Below are 11,024 nucleotides of genomic sequence, written 5' to 3' on the forward strand. Positions count from 1 at the left end.
GCCGACGACGATGGAGCCGGGAGTCAATAATGTCCTCAACCACGAACTGCTCCTCGCCGTCGACCATCACAGGCGGAGGAGGAGGCACGACACGACCATGAAACGTATTGGGAGAGACGGATTTGAGGAGAGAAACATGAAAGACCGGGTGTACCTTGAGATGGTGCGGTAACCGCAGCCGACAGGCCACAGGGCTCACGATCCCGGTGATCTTAAATGGACCGATGAATTTTTGTCCCAGCTTCTGCGAAGGGACACCCAATCTCAGGTTCTTGGTGGACAACCATACAGAGTCCCCTACCTTATACATGGGTGCCGGTTTCCGGTGAGTGTCTGCCGACCTCTTGTAACGCTCCTGGGCCGTAGCCACACTGTCCTTTAGAACCTCCAGATTTTGTCGAAGCTCTGTCAATCTGTCCTCCACCGCAGGCACTGAGACCGCAACCGGTGACCTAGGCAAAATAGTCGGATGGTAACCCAAGTTAGCAAAAAAGGGCGTTACCTTAGTGGAGCTGCTCTGAGTGTTGTTATACGAGAACTCCGCCAACGGAAGCATCTTCAACCAATCGTCCTGCAGATGGCTGACATAACATCGAAGGTATTGTTCCAGGGTTTGATTGGTCCGTTCGGTTTGCCCATTTGTCTGAGGATGGTATGCAGAAGACAAACAGACATCAATCTGGAGTGCCGTACAAAACCCCTTCCAGAACCTAGACGTGAACTGCACGCCCCGGTCAGAGATGATCTCGTCTGGTACCCCATGCAATCGGAATACGTTCTGGATAACCAAATCCACTGTCTCTGCGGCTGAGGGAAGACCGGCACACGGAATAAAGTGAGCAGCTTTAGTCAACCGATCCACCACCACTAAAATGGTATTGTGACCGTCTGAGACGGGCAACTCCACAATAAAATCCATTGAGATAGACCCCCAAGGGCGAGATGGCACGGGTAACGGTTGGAGGAGTCCTGTAGGAGCCACACGAGGGACCTTGCACCGGGCACAAACCACACATGAGTGGACATAGTCCTTTACGTCCTTTAAACAGGTAGGCCACCAGAAGAAACGGTTCAGAAATTCCTGCGTCTTCTGTACCCCCCTATGACCAGCCAACACGGAGTCATGGACCAACTTGAGAACCCGAAGTCTTACGGCCTCCGGGACATAAATGCGTCGCTCTCTCAACCACACACCATTCCGAAGAACAAGAGTTACATCATTCGGGGGGGCAGCAAGAAATACGTCACCATCATAGGCCAGCTTGATGTCCTTCCACAAGTCCTGGTCCTGGATTACTCCAACGAAATTGGCATCCGATAACACGGTCTGAGACGGGGTTCCAGGCACGGAGTCCACGGCGTGGATTCGGGACAAGGCATCGGCTTTCCCATTACGTGAACCTGGACGGTATGTAACGACAAAATTGAACTGGTTAAGGAATAGGCTCCAACGGGCTTGCCGTGGAGACAGGCACCTGGCAGACTTAAGAAACTCCAGATTACGATGATCTGTGAGTACTATCACTTGCTGCGCGGCTCCCTGTAAGTGGTGTCTCCATTCCTTGAAGGCGGAAATAATCGCTAACAATTCTTTGTCCGCAATGTCATAGTTCCTTTCTGCAGGGGACAACCGGCGGGAAAAGAAAGCACACGGATGTAAGAGACTCTTGTCCCCAGTCCTTTGAGAAAGGATGGCCCCTAATGCGTAGTCGGAAGCGTCGACTTCCACGATAAAGGGAAGTGCGGGATTCGGATGTACCAATATAGGCGCTGAGGTAAAACAGACCTTGAGACGATGGAAGGCTTCCTGGGCCTGGGCGGACCACACAAACTTCTGTCCTTTCTTGGTTAACAGAGTGATGGGACGAACGATTTCTGAAAAATTACGGATAAAACGTCGGTAAAAGTTGGCAAAACCGACAAAGCGTTGTACCTCTTTGATGTTTCCCGGTTCCGGCCAGTCTAGAATCGCTTGTATTTTGCCAGACTCCATGTTCAGTCCCTGAGGAGAGATGACATAACCTAAGAATTGTATCTGTGAGCAATGGAATTCGCATTTCTCCAGTTTGATGTACAGGTGGTTTTCCCTCAGCCGGGTAAGTACGGTCTTGACGTGCTCCTGGTGTTCCTGTAGGGAATCAGAAAAGATTAGGATATCGTCCAGATAAATCACCATGAATTGGTCCATGATATCCCTAAAAATATCGTTAACTAGATGTTGGAAAGCCGCGGGAGCGTTACAAAGTCCAAAAGGCATCACTAGGTACTCAAAATGTCCATACCGACATCGGAACGCGGTCTTCCACTCGTCTCCGGGACGTATGCGGAGTAGATTGTATGCCCCACGGAGGTCCAATTTGGTGAATATTTTTGCCTGTTGGACCCTCTCCAATAGCTCAGGAATCAATGGTAACGGATACCGGTTCCGGATGGTTATTTTATTCAGTTCCCGGTAGTCAATACAGGGTCTTAGAGTCCCCTCTTTCTTTTTCACAAAAAAGATGGGTGCCCCTGCTGGTGAGGTAGACGGACGAATAAATCCCTTCGCCAGACTTTCATCAATGTAGTTTTTTAGTGCTTCTAGCTCAGGTGCCGCCAACGGGTAGACATGACCAAACGGGATCTCCGCCCCTGGGAGTAAGTCTATGGGGCAATCATACGGTCTATGCGGGGGAAGCCGATCGGCTTTTCTTTTGTCGCATATGTCCGCAAAGTCGTTATACACCGGGGGTAGAACAGGTACCTGTACAGTGCCCTCCGCATTCGGCGTTACTGGAACCGGAACAGTTGGACTAATGGTCGGAATACTCTGCGGTGGGAAGGATATTTCCTTAGTTTCCCAATCGATGACCGGATTTGTAGACCGTAGCCACGGAATACCTAAAATAATCGGAAAATGAGGAGAAGAAATTAGCATGAAAACAAGGGTCTCCTGCTGACCTGGCTTCATGACGCACTCTAGCGGTACGGTTTCCCGATCAACTGGTCCAGAGATTAACGGAGATCCGTCTACCGTCTCCATGGTAACCGGTGAGGCTCTTTGCTGAGTCCGGATACCGTGTTTCCTGGCAAAAGAGGAGTCCATGAAATTTCCCCCTGCCCCAGAATCTATCATTGCAGAGGTAGGTATTAGCTGTCCCTCCCACCGGATCTGAATGGGGAGCGAGCAATGGGTATATTTCCCTTCCGAGTCCTTCGGTGAGGTTGACATTACAGTCAAGGGAAATACCGCATCCAAGTGTCCACTTGCCTCAGAGATATCGGACTCTGCGTCCGTGTTGTCACACTCTGCCATGGCTGCCAATACCTTATTTGGGCGATTCGGACGTTTCGGGCAGTCGATCAAGAAATGGTCTGATTGACCGCAATAGAAACACAGACGCTCACGGAGCCGGTGTTCGCGACGTTCATTGGTCTCTCGCTTTTGCAGAGAGTCCACTTGCATAGGAACGTCCTCGGCCTCCCGTGGCGTCCTGAGAGCGGGTTCTCTGGAAGGAAATGCAAAGTTGTTTACACGGTTTACAGCTGCCCATTTTTCCTGTCTACGTTCCGTCAAGCGGGTATCAATACGCACACAGTGCTGGAGAAACAGTTCAAAATCCCCTGGAGATTCAGAACGAGCTAACTCGTCCTTGATGGTACCGGACAACCCCTTTCTGAAAACAGACAATAATGCATTGTTTCCCCAGTCGGTGTCTACCACTAACCTCTTGAACTCAGTGGCATATTCAACTACAGAACGCTTTCCCTGACGTAAGGAAAGGAGAGCCGATTCAGCGGTAGCACGGCGATTCGGATCATCAAACATCTGCGCCATTGCGGTCAGAAAATCATCTAGGTGATTTAAACGGATGTCCCGGTTCTCTATCATAGGATTAGCCCAAGCCAGTGCTTGTGAGGTTAATAACATAATTATACATAACACTTTGGACCGGTCAGAACGGTAATAATCAGCATGTACATCAAAAAACAGTATACATTGGTTCACAAATCCACGAAACTGACTACGGTCACCATTGAAACGGAATGGGGGTAACCTAGGCATACCGGCAGCTGATACGGACGTAGTGGGGCCGGCTTCCTGAGCCTCCACTCTGACTTGCAAGTCCTGTATAGCCGGACCCAGTACCTGGTGATCATGGCCCAGCTGTGCCTCCATATCTCTAAGTTTAGTCTGCACCACCTCCATCTCCTGCTGCAAGGAGTTAATCATAGAAAAGAGCTGATCTACTCCTCGTGTCTCAGTCATTGCCCCAGTGAAATCCTCTTGTGGCCTGAGTATAATGTAATACTATTGTATGTTTTGAGGATTTCGATAGCGTTAGGGCAATGACAGCCAGAGACGAGTTTGTGGTACAAGATGTTTATGATATGTAACCATGGTAGATACACAACGGAAATACACAGTATAACAAACACATGAAAATACCTTTCTGAAACGGAGCGAAGGGGATTCCCGGGGCCACGCACCAGACTCCCCCAGGGAGACCACCAGAGCGAACCCCTATACAGGGACTGTCCGGCAATCAACCCCGGAAGGCCTAAATGCGCCGCAGCCGGGACACAAGGGGCAAGCGGTAAAGTCCAGAAGTGTCCGTACGGGATGAAAGTCCAGAATGGTTATGAACCGGAAGAAACCGGGCAGACGTGCTGACCAAAGACGGCAGACGGAGTCCGGGCACAGTTTGAAGAAACCGGGTGTGGTCCAGAGTCGGTCGGTAGATTTTCAGGAGGATCCAAAGGTAATCAAGTAGCAGCAGCAGCAAAGCAGGAGCACACAGCAAGCAGTATACTCAGGCACTGGACTAGGCTTAGAGGCGGCCTTTTAAGCAGCTGGACAGGAAGTAGGGCAACAGAACATAAAACTCCATGTTAACCGAGGGCAAGCTCTTTCAAAAGAGGACTGGAAAACCCGGAAACCTGACAATGTGTGCATTCATGCACCACCCGGTACGCTACCCTTGCCAAATTGCTCACTCTAGATCCCCACACGATCCATGAAGCCGTTCCCCCGGTCACACCGCCTGCTGCCGGTTCCCACTCATCCCTGGGGGAGTTAGGCGAGTGGTATCGAGAGCTACATGTCGGCACTGATGATACCCCCATACACCACAAGGAAGGGGTATACCGGGTGGTACAGGAGTATGAGCGGGTTTTTAGCAAGCACCCTCTAGATTTTGGGCAGATTAAAGGGGTTCAACACCACATCCCTACCGGTACACACTCCCCTATTAAAGAGAGATACAGGCCTATTCCCCCTGCCCACTACCAATGCGCCAAAGACATGTTGAGGAACATGAAGGAGGCAGGGGTTATTAGGGACAGCTGTAGTCCCTGGGCCGCTCCGTTGGTGCTGGTTAAGAAGAAGGATGGCACCATGCGGATGTGTGTGGATTACCGGAAGATTAACCAGATAACGCATAAGGATGCTTACCCTCTGCCCCGCATCAAAGAGTCCCTGGCCTCGCTGAGAACCGCTAACTACTTCTCCACCCTTGACCTCACCAGCGGGTACTGGCAGGTGGCCGTGGCACCGGAAGACCGAGAGAAGACTGCCTATGGGACCGTTTTGCTGTACTTGGATGATGTGATTGTGTACTCACAGACGTATGAAGCCCACCTGGAGCACCTAGCCGAGGTGTTCGCGTCCCTTGCCAAGTATGGGATGAAGTTGAAGCCCTCAAAGTGTCATCTGCTGAAACCCAGAGTGCAGTACCTAGGACATGTGGTTGGTGCGGAAGGTGTCGCCCCCAACCCCGAGAAGATCACCGCCATCCAAGACTGGCCGAGACCGACCACAGTGAGGGAAGTGAGGCAGTTTCTGGGCCTGGTGGGATATTACCGTCGCTTCATTAAGGGGTACACAAAGATGGCTGCCCCCATGCAAGACCTCCTCGTAGGACAGACCAAGGGTGGTAGATCCCTAGTAGCCCCATTGGTGTGGGAAGAAAAGCATGAGGAATCCTTCCGCCAGCTGAGAACAGCCCTGACCGGAGAGGAAATCCTAGCGTACCCTGACTACAGCCGCCCATTCATCCTCTACACCGACGCCAGCAATGTGGGCTTGGGGGCTGTTCTATCCCAGGTCCAAGACAGAAGGGAAAAGGTAATAGCTTATGCTAGCCGAAAACTCCGACCGACTGAGAGGAACCCTGAGAACTACATCTCCTTCAAGCTTGAGCTCTTGGCACTGGTGTGGGCTATCACCGAGCGGTTCCGCCATTACCTGGCAGCAGCCAAGTTCACCGCGTACACAGACAATAACCTGCTGACCCATCTAGATACGGCCAAGCTGGGCGCGTTGGAGCAGCGGTGGGTGACCAGGTTAGCCAACTACGATTTCACCATCAAGTACCGGGCCGGCCGTACCAACGTCAATGCCAATGCACTCTCCCGGATGCCCCACCTGTCGGAAGAGGGGCCAGAGGATGATGACCTCGAAGAGATCGAGTTGCCTGCATTTCACCGGCCATTCACTGAGAAGGTGCACGTCTACCAACAACGGGTGAACCTGGATCCGCTGCCCCGACAGGACTGGCAGGAAGCTCAGGACCAGGCACCTGCTGTCCGCCTGGTCAAGACTCTAGTGGAACAGGGTTCTGCTGGGATAGACCCTGCTGCCCCTGCCGAAGCCCAACGTCTGTGGCAAGAATGGACCCGGCTATACCTACACCAGGGGAAGTTGTATCGCGAGCTGATTAATCCAAAGACTCACGAGAAGATCCGCCAGCTGGTGATTCCCCAGGCTAACGTGCCCACCGTCCTGCAAGCATACCATGATGGTGCAGTGCACTTCGGGTGGAAGAAGCTAGAGATGTTGTTAAGAGAGCGGTTCTATTGGAGTGGAATGCGGGAATCTGTGGAGGCCTGGTGCCGAGAATGTGGCCCTTGCGCATTGAGAAGGAAGGACGAGGCCAGCCAGAAGGCACCCCTACACCCGATCATTACACACCAACCGCTGGAGCTGGTTGCCCTTGACCATGTAAAGCTCACCCCCAGCCGAAGTGGGTACACCTACGCTCTGACCATCGTAGACCACTACTCGAGGTTCCTGGTGGTTGTCCCAGTTAAGGACTTAACCGGCCGCACCGCTGCTAAGGCTTTCCAGGCTTATTTCTGTTGACCGCATTGGTACCCGGAGAGGGTGCTTACCGACCAGGGTCCGGCCTTTGAAGCAGAGGTATTCCAGGAATTCTGCCAGTTGTACGGCTGCAAGAAAATCCGGACCACGCCTTACCACGCCCAAACCAATGGCATTTGTGAAAAGATGAACCACTTGGTCCTGGGCCTCCTCAAGACGTTACCACTGGAAGAGCGGAACCTGTGGCTGGAGAATCTACCTGACCTGGTCGATATGTACAACAACATCCCTTCCAGCTCTACGAAATGCACTCCAGCATACCTGATGAGAGCTCGTCCCGGCCGGCTACCAGTGGATCTGGAAATGGGCTTGGAAGCTTCAGAAGCACTCCTGTCGACAGCTGAATGGGACACTCGGCGGAGGACACAGTACCGACAGGTCCAGGAGTATGTTGAAAAGAACTTGTGCCGGAGTCGGGGACAACAGGAGCAGTGCTTCAACAAGAAGGCGCCTGCCGGTTCCTTCCAACCTGGGGATGTAGTGCTGAAGCGGAAAAGAAGGGCCCACAAGCTGGATGATCAATGGGAAAAAACCCCGTATGTAGTCCAGCCCACAGGATGGGAGAATGGGAAGGCCTACCAGATCAGCCGTGACCAGGGGGGGACTTTGGCCACGGTTTCCCGAGACCACCTGAAGAAGTGCCCACCAGCATTGAGAGTAGCGGATGAGGCTCCAGTTCCCAGTCCAGTGGAGAAGGAAAAAGAGGTAATCCACACCATGATGGGTGATTTTCCAGCAGACTGGCCTACACAGAACGGTGCGGTGATCCTTCCAGTGATACTGTTCCCACAACCCGTGGATGAAGAAATGATGGAAACGGTTAACCGCGAGCCAGTGCCCAGGGATGTACCTGTACCCAGCTCCCCTACGCCTCCGCCTGCCCCACATGATAGCAGGGAGGAGGAACTGACTGTTCCCTCTGCCCCACTGCCTGTCACCACTGACACCGGATCCCGAAGGTCCACTCGCCCCAACCTAGGTAGACCCCCACTTAGGTACAGGGAAACTACTCTTTAAAAGGGGGGGGCTTTATGTGTTGAGTGTACCAGTTTGAAAGTTTTAAATGATAAGTAAAGATGATCAACCAAAGAAGTTTACCTGATTGAACCGTGATTAAACCGGCCGTTGCCGGCAACTGTTGTCCCCGTAGGGACTGTGCAACCATTGCGTAAGGAACTGCTTACGGACAAGCCCGAGAACTTGCAGGGCAACCACAAACTTAGTGCAATGTAAATAAAAATGTTTGTTGGCTTGACACCGTTACCGCCTCCGGAGAGGCTGATTTGGGAGGATGGGCCTGGAGGAAAGGGATGGCCTAGGCCCGCCACTACCGTAACCGGTGGCGATCCTCCGGGGGTTCAGGGGTCCCCTTGGACGTGGGCCCCCTGAAAGAGACAGAACCCGCTCGGGCAACTTGGTGCTGGACTGGGGTCAAGGGGTGCTGCCCGCTTCTTAGGGGCAGCATCAGGGCCAGGTTGTTTGGGTGGGAGAAGAGCGGAAGCTGTACCGTTGTAAAATGTTTATGATGCTTTTACATGTTTTACCGTTTTATTCTTTTTCAGTTGTGAAAATAAAACCGGTGATGGACGGGCAGCCCGCGGACGGTCTGCATTTTACTATAGGGGAATGTGGCGCCCTGGACAAGCCAGGTCGTCACAGGTACTACACCAACACGCTCTACACTCCGGCTAGGCACACCGAAGCTAAACACAAATCCTAGTTGCCTTCCTCCAGGGGCTGATGTCCACACCAGGGGGTGGGCCAGGCGGTTGATCCCACCCACCGAGGAGTTCACAGTCCTGGAGGCGGGAAAAGGAGTCAGATTAGAGATCAGTTTTGGAGTTAGAGAAGTGAAGAGGAGAGGAGACTGACCGTGTCCGTGTGTGTGGCCCGGGCACTCAGCAAGGTTGGCAGACGGTGGTGACCTTCTGCAGGAGAGGCTGATTGGAGTGAACCGTACGGACCGGGGATGGGCGGTGGCCCGCCGGTACCAGATCGGGGAGTGAAGAGAAGCCAGCACCATCCGGCAGGGCCTACGGACCCCGACCAGGCTAGGAGTCGCCGTAAAACCGGTCAAATCCGTTAGCGACAGGAACCTCCAGGGTTTCCCAGCAGTCAAGACCCGATTGAAGGCAACAGCTCACACCGTAGAGGGAAGCACAGTCACCGCCAAGGCTACAGTTCCCAGGGCCAGAGCCTGCGGGCAAAAGGGGCTCCCTCAGCATCCATCCAAGCTGGGGAGCGGGTTACCGGTGGGAAGCCCGCTAGATTTTGGGGGAATAAAAGGGGTCCACCACCACATCCCCACAGGTGCACACCCACCCATCAAAGAGAGCTATAAGCCAATACCACCTTCACATTGCCAGTGTACCAAGGACATGTTGAGCAACATGAAGGCGGCTGGGGTTATCCGTGACAGTTGTAGCCTTTGGGCAGCTCTGTTGATCCTGTTAAAAAAGAAGGACGGCACCACTCCCCGTATTGAGGAATCGCTAGCTGCATTGAGAACTGCAAATTATTTTTCTACCCTTGATCTCACTAGTCACTATTGGCAAGTGTCCGTTGCTGAGGCAGACCGGGAGAAGACCGCCTTCGCCACCCCTATGGGTCTCTGCGAGTTCAAAAGCATGCCCTTCGAGCTGTGCAATGCGCCAGGAACCTTCCAGAGGCTGATGGAATGCTGCTTGGGACAAGATTTTAGGGTGTATAAAAAGGGAGATTAGATCCCGTGATCCCAACGTATTGTTACACCTCTATAAATCACTTGTAAGGCTACATCTGGAATATGGGAACCAGTTTTGGGCTCCACATTTTAATAAGGACATTCAGAAGTTAGAGTCAGTTCAAAGGTGGGCAACTAGACTACTACAAGGAATGGAAGGCCTCCCATATGATGACAAGTTGAAAAAGTTATTAAGTGATTATTGGCTGCAATGGGGCTTTCTGGCTGGTGCCAGCCTCTCTTCTTAGCACACAGGAACCACAATCCCTACACCATGCTTCAATGGATTCTCTCATCCCAGCCCAGTAAAACTACATATTTTACACAGTCATAAGCAGCCAAAAGGGATCTATTCTATTCAATTGCAAATGATCTAGATAAGACTGAGAATAAGATACTGCACGGGACATAGCAGAGTTGGTCAAGTTGAGTGGAGATGAGTTTGCTATTTGGCACAGCTTTTTGCATCAATAAAGCAAGTAAAAGGTGTGAAAGATAAAAAAAAGGGTGAAAGTGTGAAAAGTGAATTGGCCAAATTGAGGTGCATATAAAGTTTTTGCTTTCTTTCAATTCACTAATGGGGCTCATTTGAATCAGGTGAATTGAGTTCTGCTTTTGGAAACTGGGTTAAGAAGGGGTGCACCGGTCCTGGAGGTACTGCAATACCAGGTCAATGCGTGGAGTGGACAGAGCAAGATTTTTTCCATCTCCTTGTTCTAAAAATCCATTTAATATATGGTCCCCAGAGAGGGGACGTATCAGATATTAAACTGATAAGAACAGATTTAATTTTTTTTTTTTTCTGTTTATCAGTAGGACTTCAAAATAACAAAGGTGATCGCCTCCCGTTGCCTGGGAACCGTCCAGGCACAAGAGGGCTATGTGTCACCAGAAGGCGCACACACTTCCTCAAGGCCGGCAGACGTGCAATCCCAGGCACCTTCCAGTACCGACCAAGGTAGCGTCCTCCGAAACTACACTTGATCTTAGCCAAAAGGCCGAGAAGCTATAACCCGAATTGGTTACGGCCTTGAGTGGCACCCTGGCCTATACCGGACACATCTTAGGGAGAGGGAGACAAACCCACGCCTACAGAAGACATTTTGTCACTCAAGCCAACCCTTGAAAAGGCTGTTTTGCAGAGCAAAAACAAGAAGAATG

The 11,024-nt window shown here is 51.8% G+C and overlaps 1 pseudogene; it reads right to left on the reverse strand.

The window, feature by feature from the left end:
* Positions 1–10,495: 10,495 nt before the first annotated feature.
* Positions 10,496–10,702, reverse strand: LOC142259361 (U2 spliceosomal RNA; annotated as a pseudogene).
* Between the last annotated feature and the right edge of the window lie 322 nt (positions 10,703–11,024).

Source organism: Anomaloglossus baeobatrachus (assembly GCF_048569485.1).
Source record: "Anomaloglossus baeobatrachus isolate aAnoBae1 chromosome 7 unlocalized genomic scaffold, aAnoBae1.hap1 SUPER_7_unloc_1, whole genome shotgun sequence".
In the NCBI taxonomy this organism is placed as follows: Eukaryota; Metazoa; Chordata; class Amphibia; order Anura; family Aromobatidae; genus Anomaloglossus; species Anomaloglossus baeobatrachus.